This window comes from Mus musculus, chromosome 18, assembly GCF_000001635.26.
Source record: "Mus musculus strain C57BL/6J chromosome 18, GRCm38.p6 C57BL/6J".
Taxonomy (NCBI): domain Eukaryota; kingdom Metazoa; phylum Chordata; class Mammalia; order Rodentia; family Muridae; genus Mus; species Mus musculus.
The window spans coordinates 28,694,994-28,711,446 of NC_000084.6; the positions used below are offsets into that span (position 1 = coordinate 28,694,994).

Below are 16,453 nucleotides of genomic sequence, written 5' to 3' on the forward strand. Positions count from 1 at the left end.
TTAAAGGATATCTCATTCTACAAGAAAAAAAACTGAATTCATTTGTTGAAAGGCCAAATGGGAGAATTCCTTCTCTGAGCTACAGAAGTTGTTCTCCACACTGACAGCTGTGTACCTGAAAAACATGCCAAGTGGATTTCCAGTGCTCACTTTCCTCGGGGCAAAGAACCACATCAGTGTGGTAACAGCAGAGGCAAGTTATTTAACTGCAGAGAATTTCTGATGTGCAACATAGAGGTGCAAAGAATATTTGATATGATTTTGTTTTGGAAAGCTAAAGAGAAACTTTCCAAAAAAATAGAATACTGCAATTATAATCAAATTATTTACCACTTTTCTATTGTTGTGTGTCTGCTTGTGGTTGTGGTGTCGTACTTGCCTTGTGTCTTTTGCATTGCCCCTAAATCTCCTACAATCTTATCCTTTATCTCCGAACTTCATTTTTTGAAGAAGCAAAAGCTTTATACATTCTTTTCTGTACTTGGCTAGAGAAGGTTGGAAAGTAAGATTAAAATGCATTTGCCATTAATGGAGTAGAAAAACATGGTTGAAACTAGAAAGAATAGCAAAGTGAACTTACAGCTGAAGAACTTACAGCTTTTTGCTTTCATCGATGACGGTATTTGAATGGCAGAAATCATCACTGACTTTTGAATACATCAATTCAGGGAAACATTGATCTACTTATAATATTTTCTTCTAAAAGACGTTATTATCCAATTGATTAAAATAAGCACCAAAACAGAGGCATGTACTACCAGAGTTGGGAAGTGACAGTTAAATAGATCTATCAGGACAGACACTCCAGAATGAATGAAAGGAATGTAAACAATTCATTTTTAACTTCAGAAGTTTCAAAACAGGTGATGTTGAGCATACCCATCACTTACATGGAGAAGATAATATAAACAAGCAGATAGTTAAATAGATGCAGAGTGAACATGAGACTGTTCCATGGCTGAGAAGTGGAGACACAAACCCAGATGTGTGACAAGCACAGTCATATTGAAGAGATAAGTTCAGGACCTTTTGAAAAATTCCACCAGACCATCTCCGCCAAATGGGAAGGCTAGTCAACATTTCGCAGGACAGACCCTGCCACCTCATTCCCTAGAGACCAATCAATTTAAAAGTCACACTATTCTGCCAAACCCATTGTGCCTAATAGCTGCTGCTCTGAAAAACAAGTCTTTGAAAGAAAAAAAATTATTTCTCTCCAAAAAATGTAAGCAGTAACAGAAGCAAGGAAAAGCTATTTTTATCAATGCTTATACAACTGGTGGTGACATGAAACTATTTAAGCCATATCTGAATCCAAAGTTCATGGTCCTAATAACTGTGGTAAGTGCTTAACTATGGTAAGTGCTTCCACATTCATTATTTTATTTGAGCCTATAAAACTTTACGAGTGGGGTAGAGCAAGCATCCGCTCACTTTACAGGCAATGAAATGGAGGGTTAGACACGCATAGGGCTAGTAAGCAGCAGGCCAATGCCTTAAGTCTGGACCTTCTGGCTTCAGTGCACAAACCTGCTGTTCTGAGCTCCAGGAAGTCATGTGATAACAAGGTAGTAGACACAACCTGTCTGCGACTCTCAATGAAAGACAGCATAAAATCCCATTAACTTTCAAACATAAAGCCTGCAAAGAATCATTTTAAGACTAGAAAGATTGAAAGGATTTCTTTCATTTCCTGTAATTTGTATCCTCAGCCAAATGCAACTGATATCACCGCCACCTTGCCAACACGCCATTAATGGCAAACAAAAATAATGAGTCTGAGAGCTGGTTTCCTTCTGGCTTTGACTTGGAAATTTCTTCAACTCTATTTTAGACTGGATGGAATCTCTATTCTGGAATCATCAAGTATCAGCAAGTTAGTGAGATATATTAATCCCTTATAAAATAACAACACAAAGCAACAGCATGAATCCAGTGCCGCCGTACTTAGTGAGTATGAATGAGAGATAGCACACTCAAGCCAGCTTTGAGAAAATAAAAAGTTGAGGTATGAAGTATGAGGGACTGACTCAGGCATTAGTTCCCTATGATAGGCATAGCCCTGCAGTTGAAGAGACTGCGATTTTAGTAATGTCTGCAGGTTTCATACCTCAATATCATAGACAATATTTCCAAACTGAACTCTTCTATGGTTTCTTAGGTGTTTTAGGTTAAGAACAATTGTTACCCTCCCCCGAATTTAATGATTAAAATCTACCATTTGAGATAGAATATGGGTGTGTATGTTGGACCTTAGGAATCCCTCGTAAACACTCACCAATTCCTGGACTGAGCAATGCTGTATATAGCTAGCATAGAACTTTTTTCAGTGTCCATGGCTCACTTCTGGGCTGGTCTTGGAAGAGCTGTCTCTAGATCAGAAGGTACAAGAATTCATACAGAAAGAGCTGGAGTAGTCAAGGGTGGGCCCACTTCCTGGCTGGAAGTTGTGTTGCTCCTTTTTTTGCCCTCCTTCAATCAACTTTCCTGGTGAGATACAACATTCACTGGGGTACCACATAGCACCAAGGAGAGGCAAGACTACCTGGTATGTGCCTTAGTCCTTACTTCAGGGAGCAGGGCATGGGACTGCAGGCCCATGTTCCCACTACAGCAAGCAGGGAAAACAGGATTTCTTAGGATCTTTTCTGTTCCAATCAATTTCATGAGCATAATGGTTCTGAGGTACAGAGAAACCCACGCTTCTTATTATGAACTCGTATCTAAAACACTGGAGAAAGCTGGAAAGAAGTTACATAAGTAAGTACCTTCAGAGTGAACTTAAGAAACTGACTTCAGATCCCTAGCACCCATGGAAAAATTCTGGTTAAGACTATGCAGGAAGGGGCATGTAGCAGTAGGTTGAATGAAGTTCATTGTTATTTTCTGACCAACCAGTTTACTGGAATTGATCAGCTCGATGTTCTGTCAATGACTGAAAGACAAAAGATAGTGGGACACCCATCTCTGGCCTCTTGCATGCACACGTACATATGAATATGTGCATACAGCACACACCATATAAATATGTACCATGTACACAGACTTTCTGAATATCCTGTATTTAACACAAAGACAAATGCATGTGCACGCGTGCATGTGTATGCGCGTGAGCACACACACACACACACCCCCCGCACATCCCACGTACAATACCTGGATACACCATAGATCACACAACATATATAGTACACTAAACCTCCAATACACATATAAAACCTGCATACACAATATCCCAACACACACACAAAGACATATTCAATATATACAATACACATGCAAGAACAATTTTGTAGACTAATTCTAGTGACTATTTAGGCTGGATAAGACCCCTGTTGAAATCCTGCCTGTAATGCCATTAGTTCAAACTCTGCCTGACTCACAAAGTATTCCAGGGGGATTAATACCTTTCTTCTGTCCAGAGGGTTTAATACCTAGATTCTGGCCTTTTACATTTTCAGCATTTTTCATTCTCTTCTGTTGGTTCTTGCTTCCAAGCATCTGAGCATCAAGTAATCTGTATTAATGGGAGAGCACCATATGATGTAATTAAGAGCACATTGCAAAACTCAGTGTGAACTAGACAGTACATCATCACAGCATCTGCATATGTATAAAAAATTAAAAATTAAAGCTGCTTCAAATAACATCTCCATTTCTAACCAAAGACGTCATGTAGGAAGCCCATTAATAGTAAGGTTTTGCTCTTGTGCATAATTTTGCACTTCTAAAACACTTTCCCCTATTTAATCGTATTTGATCCTCATGACAACCATGCACAAAATGTAGGGCAAATGTTAGCTTGAGGGACAATGTGGAGGGGTGGAGAGTGCTCTGAACCAGAGTCTGGAGACCTGATTATGTCAGTAATTAGCAGAGCTACCACAGGCAAGACCTTAACCCTCTCTGGACTGTTTTTTTCCTCATCTTAGCACAAGAATTTGTCCTGTAGAATTATAAAGTTTGTTTCAACTAATAAAATCCAGTCAGACCCAAAACAGAGAGAGATGAGGAGATCAGGTAGGTGATAACTTCAGGAGGTGATAACACTGTGATCAGGAGTAGAACTCAAACTGTGAGCAACACCCAGGAAATTAAGAGAAGCAGGCATTGGAATGATGCAGCATTGATTTAGTGGCTTGTACACTAGCCACAGGGGACATATTATACTATGGACTAACATTTCTTCTTAACAATTTATTTATTTACTGGCTTTACATGCCACTGTCAGCCCCCTTTCCTCCCAGAACCCCATTATGCAGATCCTCCCTCCATTCCCCTCTCCCCTTTTCCTTTGAGAAGGGGAGCCTCACTTCTGGGAACACCCCCTCCCCCATGTACACAGATCAAGTCACTGCAACTCATCCTCTCCCAGTTAGGCCAGGCAAGGTGGCCCAGTTAAGGGAACCAGAACCACTGGAAGGCAGGCAAGAGATTCAGGGACAGCCCCTGCTCCAGTTGTTGGGAGCCGTCCATAGAGACCAAGCAGCACATTTGCTACATATATGCAGGGGCCCTAGGTCCAAGCCATACTGGCTTTTGGTTGGTAGTTCAGCTGGACCAACAGTTCTTAAATGATCATACTGATACAAGTTCTTCTCAGGTTCCAGATGTAGAAGTTGAGATTTCCTGTGCGTGAGTTTAGGAAATCTAGCATGAGTCACCAGGTACTAATGGACATGCTGACATTTAAATGTCATAGGTTTATCCATAACCATCTGCAAGTGGATTCTCTACTGTGTTATTAGTCTTATGGAATATTAAATATTTAACAAATTTTGGTTGTATCTTCGACTCTTTCTTGGGTCACATTTCATCATTTATAAAATTTATATTTTCACTTAAATTTGTTGCAAAGATAAAAAGTAACGAAGAATTTAATTTTTGAAAACCAGAATTTACCAAGTATATTAACTTTTACCATTCTTCCCTCAAGTTTTTCCTTCTAGTTGAGTGAATCACTTCACATTTAACATTTTTTTCTGAATAAAACATGCTGTCTTGCACATATAGACAGTTAAAGTTGCAAAATGTATTGGTACAATAGAAATCTTAGCATGTATGATGAATTTATTTAATATTTATATTTATTAATCATATGTATAAAAAATTATAAAGCAATGGTGAAAGCAATGAAAAATTGCGCAGATATTCTTGTTCATGGCTTGGAGAACTTAACAGTGAGAATACTGGTGCAACATGCAAACTGTTGGGCCCAGTAAGATCAAGAAGCTTTGCATATATACCAGAGTCCCCAGTTATTCAACTCCCTGTTGCAATGTGGCAAATAGTTTGCATGTGAACTGAGAGCATCCTGACATTTCAATTGGTCTCCAGATTGCTCCAGGTTACAGTATTAGTGTGGCATGCATGTAATCTGCACTGAATACTTGCCGTGTTAGTTAGGAAATGATAAGAACAAAATCTGTACCTCTTCAGTACAAATACAATGTTTTGCTGAATATTTTGATCTTTGTTTCTATTAATCTCTGGATGTGAAAGTGAAGATGAAATGGAGAACAGGATGTGTTTGCTTTAATAGAAAAAAAAATCCTGAAATTGTAGGATTTTCTCACACCAGGAAGCCAGGAACTGGGTGTGTATATGCAGCAATCTAGATGACTTAGTTCACAGCAAGTGGCATTTGTACAGCTGTAATTTTCACTTCATTTTTCATCTGAGATGCCTTGATCAGGCTGAATACATTGCAAAGAGTTTGTTGTTGTTGTTGATGTTGTTTGTTAGTTGGCTTTTTTTTTTTTTTTTTTTTTTTTTTTTTTGAAGAGGCAGAGTGTCTCTGCAAAATGGCTTTCTTGTTGGTTCAACAGCTTTCATTACTTTTAGGCCACTTCTTGTGTGCTTCATATTTTCTCAGTGTTTGGACAGGTTTTTTAAAAAGCTAACCTTCTCTTTCTTTTTTTGTTTTTCTCTTTCTCTGTTCTTCCTTGCTTTTTCTCCTTTCTTTCAGTCTTTCTTTTAGTCTTTCAGGCTCTTTCTTTCTTCCTTCCTTTCTTTCTTTCTTTCTTTCTTTCTTTCTTTCATTCTATCTTCCTTCTTTTTTCTTCCTTTTCTTCCTTCCTTCCTTCTTTCATTCCTCCCTCCTACCTACTTTTTTCTTCCCAATGTCAAACAAAGTGCGTTTAAAAGAATATTGTTACATGATGTGTTATGTTAATTTTTTCATGTATAAACTAAAATATAATTTTGACCAGTAAGAGTAGGGTTTATATGTCCTAAGAAAAAGAAAAATTATAGTAATATACACTTAGGGGAAGGCAGAGGATCGAATAATATGAATAAACAAGGATGAGAAAGAGAAGCAAGAGAAAATCTGCAGTAATATTGGCACAGAAAGTATACCAAATTGTTACACTTCTGGTGTACTGTGCAGTGTGCCTCCAATATTATTTTATAAAATGTAATTGGGACTATAGTCAATCATTTAACAGAATATATAATTGTTTTAAATCCAGCTATTCCAAATGCTTCACTGATTTGTAATCCCAAATAGGCAAGACATTATGAAAACTTTTTATATAAACATGAAAATTTTGTAAGAATTCAGTGGGAATCTCAAAAATTAGGATTAAAAATGATCTGCTTGAAAACAAAAACAAACAAACAAACAAACAAAACCAATTTGAATATGAAACCCAGTTGCATGGTCTTCAGGGTGGTATTCCAAAACCTGTAAGTCCCTCCTATCTTAACACTCCTTTGCTGGAAACAGCTCCTGGTACCAAATGGATTTTAGTAATGTTCTACAGAGAATGGTGAATAGTCTCTTAAAATTAGAGGTCAACAGCATAGGTTTTCAGGTTTCCCTTGTGGACAGAGTCCTCAGTAGGATTCATTCTATAGAAGTTGACACAGCTTCTGGTGTGAGGATGAAAATTATTGAATTGAACACTCGTATAGCCTGTATAATATGAACAATTTCCAGTCTATGAAACCTTGGAACCTCAAAATCATTGTCAAATTCTTCACCAATGTCACTCTGTTCAACACAATTGTGATCAATATTCCTGGTTTTCAGCTTGTCTATATCTAGAATGAAGTACAATCTAGAAATGGAAAGCAGACCTTTAATCCAGATCTTAAGGCTGGATGACACAGCCTTCTGTTCTGACTAGGATCATGACATGGAGATTTTCAGCCACAGTGGCAATGAAAAGCTTAGGCCCAGGCAAGGTAGTACACACCGTTAATCCTAGGAGACTGATGGAAGCAGATTTCTGAGTTCAACCCCAGCTGGGTACAAGGCAAGTTCCAAATCCACGTGTGGTGGGAAGCAATCTAGATCACATCTTCTGATGGAGACCCACATAAAGACATTGGAAAACGGAAGACTCACTCTTCTTTGACTGCTTGCACTTACTTGCCAGCACATCTGTTGGAACCGACTTCTTTAGAATTCCAGCTTATACAGAAGACAAGCTGAAGCAGCTAGCCTTGTGGAACTAAGCAACTACTTGATTCTTGGGACTCCCATTCACAGCTGCCCTATGTTGTGTTAGCTGGACTCCAGATTGTAAATCATTACAATAAATACCTTTAATATAGAGAAACATTCCATAAGTTCTGTGACTCTAGAGAACCCTGGGACTAATACAACTATTTCTTCATAAGCAGACGACTCTCAGATTGAGGACAAAGCTCACTGTACAACACTTCTTAGCTCCTGTGGGAGCCCTAGGAATGATCTCAGGACACTAAAATACTTCAAGGGGAGAGATCTTAAATGCGCAGAACTTTGATAAGCAATATTCTTTTTTCACCAGGCTCACCCTTAAATATGGCTAGTCATTTATTGATAAAGGGGGAATGGGCTTCTTGTCAATATCTTCCAACTATTATGATCTACAGGCTTAGGAGTTTGATTTTTTTTTTCTTGTTCAGTCTGGGTCCTGGTACTGGTGAGTGTGTGGAAAACTTGCCCTCTTATTATGAACTAAGATTTTTAAAATCATATATTCTGTAATGCCTTTTCCACTCAATATTTTCTTGTGAACAATGAGCCTATGTGTTTGCACACACATACTTATTGAATGAGTGTTTACAGAGACATTACCACAATTGTTTTTAGTGTGCTCATATGTGAGTCCTCAATATTGAAATGTGACTATACAATGATACAAGCAGTATATGTTGCATGTGAAAGGGAGATCACATAGTAATTATATTTTTAGCTTAAATAAGACCAGAGAAAGTTTAATTAAGACTTTTAATTAATAGTGGAAAGATTAATCAATCAATAATTACAGCAATGATGATGGGATATAACTGTGCTTAATTAAAGGGGCTGATTAATGATCAGAATAAACTTTTCAGATTTCCTGTCTTGAAAAAAATCATAAATGATGAATTTTTGTTCCTACCATTAAAATGAAAGCTCAGAATTGAACATGTGTATCCTTGGCATCTAGGACACAAAAGAAAAACACTTGGTTATAATAAAGGAGCTTATCATTTTGGTTAGCTTATATTCTATTATGGTGCTAATTTCTACAAGTGCGAGATTAATGGAAGAAAATATGCCTCTTGGGAAATCCATGGGAAAGGCAAGAAAAAATAGAAATTTCTTGAGACAGTTTTCTATGGAAGATCATTTCTCAGGAGTGATCTTTCCATCTCCAAGGTCAAGATCAGTTTGTGAATTCAAATGACATTCTTATCAGTTCATCTTAGGAACAGATGAGATGTGGAATCTGATTCCTTAAGGAGAACAGTCCTTGTTTACAGGATGATGACCCCTCTGACTTCTACCTGCTCTGTTCTAATCAAATCCAAGTGGCTGCTGGGACCAATGCCAATTCTGTCTCAGTATGATGCAGTTTTCTTTGGAGACCTGGTTGGAGTTCTCATTTCAGTGCTATATAACTAATAAGGATGAATTCCAGAATGCATTTGACAAATGACGATGCATGCTCTAGTATGGTGGCATTTAGAAAAGGCAAGATCATACCCAGGAAAGAGACCAAACACAGTCTAGTGCACCAATGAACACATTAGCATTAGAAACTACAGAAAGGCAAAGTATTTTTAAAAGCCACAGGAAAATCTGTTTGGCTCCAAATTGTGAAATAGCTTATACTAAAATTATCAAATGACTACACCCATTTCATATTTTTCCGTGTAATTCATACATACTTTTTCCTCCTAAAAGAAATCTACCCCACAATGGGCATTTTGCATGCAGAAAGACTGAACTAAGCAATTTGTGGACTCTGTTTATATTTATATTATCCATCACATTTTCTCAAATATATATAATTTTCTGGAGTAACTACAAATAAAGAAAAGGCCACAAAGCCCAATCATGGGCTTCTCTTAAGCTTTGGCATGAAGGTTGTAGAAAGGATATGAAACCATAAAGTTTTTAGATAATTTATTAGTGCTATATATATATATATATATATATATATATATATTCACAACTTTTTATCTGCATCTGAAAAAAGTGTTCTCTTTCCATAGATTGTACCCTTTAGCTCATATGCACACTGAATGTGTATTAACTGTCCATAACAGAGTTAATGATAACACATCCTCTTTAAGTTTGTTTCCCAGAGAGTGATCACAAGTTTAATTATTCTCAAATGATCAATACATCTAACCAGTGTGTGGTAAGTTTGCAATTTTCACTGTCACCTCAGGTAGGATGGTTCAATAGAATGATTAGCAGGATCAAGGAAAATGATAAATTTATGACAGATATTGATAATTGCCAGCCTTCAACTTCTCTCTTTATTTCTGGAACATTGAATAGTTGAGCTTCAACCATTAACTCTCTAATCCCACAAATATCTAATCCTTTTGGCATGACCCAAGACATCTTCTAACTATCTAAGAGACCACACTGAGTAACTCTATTAATAAAAACTCAGATGTAGCCCAAAGCAACACAGTCGATAAAGAGGGCATCAGCATAGTATATATTTCCCAAAGAACTTGCTTCTAAAGAAATTGAAAAAAAAAGATTAAAGTGTTTGTAATTCCACACTTAAAGATTATGAGTAAAAGGCTAATATGTACCATTGTGTTTTATTATATCAAATTTTAAGCTAATTTCTGTGTCATAATTTTATGACCAAGAACCACATCCAGATTTAGTCTTCTGACCACAATGTACCACTGCCAATATATTCAGGAACAAGGACTGTCAATGTTGGCTGTGTGGTCAGAATTTTCATAACTGAGAGAATTTATGCAAGTTTCTACTGGGTGGTTATTAGCTGTTAGAAAGTAATGTTACCTTACATAACATGCAGCCTGTCAACGTAATTCAACATAAATTCTGTCCATATTTAAAGTACATTTGCTGATATACCATTGTCCTTTTGTGCATATTGTGTTGTTGCTTCATAAATGTATGCCTCATAAGATCTGAGTGCTTTTCACTATTTCAATGAGAATGAAAACACAGGGAGAGAAGGAAGTACTCTGTCCTGTTGAGTTGCAGATTATTTCCTGTATATATTATATGCAGGCAAAGCCAACTAGGCTAGCATCTGAACCATGAAGCAAGGATCTGGTGTCCTTCTATTATCTATTTCTTAGTTTCTAGCTGGGACAACTACCCTTCTTGGGAAAGAGAATACAAGTAGTCGAATTTACTTTTTCACACATAAATGAGACTGATCCTTACAGAAAAATAACAAAATAATAAAGTATTTTGTCTTCAAAAACTCTCAGAAAATTAGATGTTTATGAAGTAAATTCAAATAGAACCTGCCATGTTTCTTTCAAGGTTGTTTTGATACATGAAAATGCTTTCTAAATGTAGTCATTATCTTACTGTTAATTTAAACCAAAAAAGGGGGGTTCTTATGGTCTTCCGATGTGCTACTGACCCTTTGGGGTATATCTATTGCTTTGTATTGCCTAAATAAAACACTGTCTCTGTAATCCTTCGAGCAGCTCTACTCTTCCTACTGAACTGTGAATGGAGTTTTCAGAAACATGTTGTGATGTCATTTGGCATTAATCTAAAAGGAAATGAGAACAGAAAATGAAAATACATACAATGCCATGGCTGGGAAATAAAGTATTGTTTTGCTAGGACATTAAGATTAAGGAAGCCTTTCTGATCAGGGTTGCATCTTTGTAATTTGATTTGGGGAGGTATCTCATAGACTTGAGGCATGTATGTCTGATTGCTGGGCAGTTCTTGCCAGAAGGAATTTTGCCCAGTTAAATATTAGGAACATGACTTCTGACCTAGGGCAAAATGATAGCTTTCTGTGTTTGCCTTGTTTTGAAAGGCAAAGCCAGGGCTGTGTAAGCATTTTCCTCATAAGAGCCAATGTGTGAGTATACATGAAAGCTGAAACAGCAAGGTATTGAGTGTCAAAGTCATGTGTGCACAGCACACAATGCAACTAATTACCTCACAGCAGACTAGCATGTGGTGGCAGAGGAGCAGTTTAGTGACATCTTAGATTGAAACTCCCATCCAACTCTGATTGGTTGCACATCATACATGAGATTTTTTTTCCTCTTCTTTTTTCTTTTCATCATCACAATTTCCCAGTGTCCAAATAAAAACCAGAAAAAGGAGAGGCATCTGATTGATGGATAGTAATTTCAGAAATATGATCCTCTGGTATTAACCATAAACTCTAGAATGTTCCCTAAATCTCAGCTCTTACCATGGTGGCCAGCCTGTGGCCCTGTAGGCAAGTGGTAGAAACTTTTGGGATGAAGCCTGGAGAAATAGAGTTGGATCAGCAGCAGCTTGTTTTTTAAGGGTATGGTAGGAACCTGACCTCTTCCCCTCTCCTTGTTTCCTAGAGTTCATTAAGTGAGCAGTTTCTTTGGGTTTCCTGTCATGATGTTCTACTTAAACGTAACAAAGCCAAGTGAGCACGTCCAGTGATTTTGAACAGTGAGAACCAGGATACACATTTGGTTTTCAATTTCTAATATTCTGTAACAGTAAGAGTAGCACATTAGACTTTGTGATCTAAAGAAATTTCTAAGGGAGCCATAGCCAAAAGGAAGAGACAGAGTATGGCTCCTGTCTGAGAATTCTGAGGCCACTGCAGGACATTTGCAGAGCTTTATTGCATGAACTTGTTATTGTGATTTGTAATGTGGAAAATCATGAACGTTTCTAGACAGAGAGAAGACATTGTTTTCACAGGGACATATTGGTTACTGGACACTTCTGTGTACTCTCCCAGGGAGAAGTGGGTATCCCCTTACCTGGGCTTATAGATAAAAGTTCTGCCATTGGCTTGCCTTCCAGACGACAGTTTTCATAGATCTTTTCCAAAAGTTGACTGCCACCATACTAGTGAAAGACAATCCCAGGCAGCTGGTGGCTGTGGAAACCATCACAGTCAAGTCTCCACAGCTAGGGAGACATGACAGCTAAGTAGGTGATGGAATTCAGTCTGTGAACTTGAAAACATCAATGTTTTCAATGGAGCACATTTTCATTCACTAAGAACCACAAAAATATAAGTGTGTAAATGATTACTGGAAAATATCTTCAAAATTCTTAAACCATTATTTAATAAAATATACACAAGTATAGCTAAGTGGATATTTATATGATAGGCTAATACGTTGATTACAGTATAAACTAATAGAATAATAGGCCATATTTAATCATAAGCCCAAGTGAAGATAATTTTAGATTTGCAAAGCTGAGAGCCACATTCTCTATTTTTAAATTAGATACCCACGAAACCCTTGCAAGTATTAACTAGACTGATGAGTTCTTTCCAGAGCCTTCAGGATGAACCCGTTTGGGAAGAATATGACTATAGTTCCCATAAAAATATCTGGAAAGATTAATACTTATAAAATGAATGAAAAGCTGACAGACCAAGAGTAACGCATATTAAATAAGGAGGGGGGATGGAGATTGTGTTTCCCAGCAAGGAGGTCTTTGTTCATGGTCCTTGGCATGTCTACAAGCTGTTAGTGTTGTATTATTCTAGGTGAAACAACATTACAGATTACAGAATTTTGGGAAGTGCCATATGGGCCATGTTTTCTGGTGGACACAGCTTTGAGTTCTGAGAAATCTGTACTGAGACCTCACACAGGGATCACTGTGTCTGAACCTTGTTCAACATTGAGTAAGTAGTTTAAGACCATATTAATTCTTTTTTTGATAAATAAGAGAAGTCTGAGACAACGCTGACTAGTCGCTCATGTCCATGAAGTGTCTTCTACATGAATGATAAACATGTCCAGTAATTGGAATCTTCGTAAGTTCCTCAGTGGTCCTAAGAGGTCCATGTGTGATCCAGGGTTTATGTAACAAATAATTACAAATTTTGTACTGAGTTTTAAAAAGCAGGAAAGAGAACATTTAGTTGTACCAGACATAGAATGAAGAGTGATATGAGCTGTCTCTATAAGGAGTGAGGCAGTAGGTGTTGGGATAGCCAAAGAAAAACCAGTTATGAAAGCATATGGAAAGATTAGCTAGGCATGATGGACAGCAGGACTTTCTAGGTAGTGAAAAAAATACCATATGGAGACACTAACTAGCCAGATTAAAATCATTCAGAAAGATAACTTTAGACACATGATATAGATGGGATCAGGATGATTAATTATAAAGATAACAATGTATTCTTGGTGAGTAAGAAAATGCTTCAGATACAGGCAATCTCTCCAAGGTTCTAAAGACCAAGTACCTTACATTATTAACAACTCTATTGAAAGGCAATTTTGCTGCTTAAGTTAAATTCATTAAGTGTAAGCACATGTTCTTCCAGTTAGCCCAGAATTTAACATAGGACCAGAGCTCAAGGAAGATCAATAAATGTGCTTGGATCCAAGATTTTGAGCTCCCGCTAGCACTGGAGAGGTCAAAGTGTAGAAGAAGGAAAATTTCATCCTAACATTATAAAATTAAATTGCTACATAAGTCCGTAAAATTTAGGGAGTCTCAATTTCTTCAGTTCTTAGATAAAATATAAGAATTGCACTGAGTAAAGTGTTGATTTCTTCTGGCCTTTAAAGGCTTTCATTTCTGCTCTTACTGCCAGCAAACTACAGCTTAAACACACCACATTACTTGACTGCCTGATTAGAATCAAGTGTGTTGCTGTGTCTTTGCCAGTGTTTTTAATTCTGATAAAAGATATGGGTGATAGTCACAGGCTTTAAGGTTCAACAGGAGTCAAATTTTCTTGATGTAGGGAATCCCAAACAGCTTCTTTATATTATAAAACAATCCATTGGCATGAAGATCACACTCATGGCCATTGAATTGTAAGTACTTTGACAAGAAAATTGTGCAATTATCATTTAATTTTTGCAGCCATGAACTTTTGTTTAATGTATTTTGAGTCCATCAGAACATTTGCAGTGTGAGAAGAGTGACAACAACAAAGCATCCCTTCCCACATGTGACTTTCTGATTCTGTAATTACTGTCACTTGTCAGAGGCAAGATGCATCATTCTGAAACCTAAAATCAAAAGAAAACAAATAAAGAGTAAGGTGTCTTGAGGAAAGGAAGACACGTCTCCTTGTTTTTGTGGGTAGGCGAGCTTTGAATGCATTATATACACCTGGAGTTCATAATCCTTTTTTATTCTGTGCAAATAGAAAAATAATATATAAACCTTGCTATTCTTTTGTCACTCTGCCTATTTAACTTTCAAGAAGGATCTATTCCAGCTGGGAACCAATAAGACAAAGATGCATGAGTGGATGAAAAATTAACCAATACTGTGTAGAAAATATAAATGAACAATCACATCGAAAATTTGGGTACTCCTGACCAATAGAGTATTTCAGATTTTATTGTCTTTCTGCTACCACCACCCTACTATTTAATATATTATCACTAGAATAAACCTGTGCAGACTTCAGCAGACCAAATCCCAGCATGGAACTAAGGGTTGGGTACATAGTCTCACCCCTAGATATGGAACCATTGATATTTAGTTACCTGGAGAAGCAAGGGTGATTTTCTCTCATAAGCCAATCATGCACCACTGTGAGGCCACATATCCAGTGATATTTTGGCAGCACACATTAGTCTTGATGGTGGAAAAGACACAAAGTTGGCTGTAAACATAACAGGAAATAGACCTGGAAAGATCCCTGGAGGGAGGATAAATATTTTTAAAAAACTAAAAAAAAAATATTAGGAGGAATATTTATCAGTATTTAAGCATACAAATCAAAAGAAAAGAGAAAACAGGTTATGCTGTAGAAAAGATAAGTTTCTGCTGAGGTTCAGCACCTTGAAATTGGCATGGTTTCTGTGGTTTCTAAGGAATAGAAACACCAGGAGTGTAGGAAACATCAAAGAAGAACAACTGAGTAAGTTACACTGTTTTGTTTTGTTTTGTTTTGTTTTTTTAATTCTAGTCTTTCTTCCCAAGTAAAAAGATGGAATTTGAGCAAGATTCTGTCTAGACCTTAGAAGTAAAGATAGAGCATACATAGCTGGAAGCAAGAAAATATCTGTCTTCATCTTTGGAGCCAGGATTATATTCCAAGTTGTAGATGATACTCACATAGCCCAGGAGGCAATCTTGTGATGTAAGATTATTCTAGATGACTATAAGGTGAATAAACTCATTTCCAAAAGATCTCTTTGCTGAAAAGAGGCAGACAGGGGAAAGAAGGTGAGGGAATGGGGTTTGAAAACCCCCTAACTTGACATTTCAAGCAGGAAAGCAGATAAGAAGGTCACAAGATAAAGATTGCCAGAAGATTTCAGAACTAGAAAAAAAAGTAGAAATAAGCCTTTCCAGAATGTTATGCAAAATTATAGACACTGAGGGCCATTTAGACACATAGCCTCAAAATATAGAAAAGAACAAAATTATGTGATCTTTTAAAAATTAAACGTGTAGCAATGTATTAGAACATCAAGCAAATACAATGTGGGTCATTTCAAATGTATTTTGAATATTAAATGTTTTAGGCAAGCATTTTATTTACACTTTTTATACTTTAAAAGATGTATTTATAGCTGAAATGAGATGGCCTCACTTTCCCACCGCTTTTTCCTCCCTCCAGCACCTCCAAATTGCCCTTCATCCATTTTTCTCATAACTCCACAGTCTCGTGTTGATAGCCTCTTCTTCTTTCATTATTTTGTCACATGCATTTATATATGAACAAATATATAAATATAGCCTGCTGAGACTGTTTTTGTTGTTTACGTGCATATGGAAATTAAGTATCTTTAAGTGGTTAATAACTCTCTTACATACAAGAATATAATTTTTTCAAACACATGATTAATAAAGCAATTGCTAATATCACTACATATCACTTGAAATAAGAGTTTTCTTCTCATTTACCAAAATAGAGGTAAAAGTTTAAATACTCCTTCCAAGGTAGGGAGAGGGCGCAGACAGTTCAGACATTTGATACCAAGCCTGAAGGCAGGAGTTTGATTCCCCAGCCCATGTAGTTGAAGCAAAAATTAATTGTGGAAATGTATGCTGTTTTTTTTTCTTGTT

General features: G+C 37.0%; 1 long non-coding RNA gene across 1 annotated transcript in view; it reads left to right on the forward strand.

Moving 5' to 3' along the window:
- 4930474G06Rik (RIKEN cDNA 4930474G06 gene) overlaps positions 1 to 16,453 on the forward strand; it is a 438,013-nt gene that overhangs the window by 134,830 nt on the left and 286,730 nt on the right. The window lies entirely within an intron of this gene.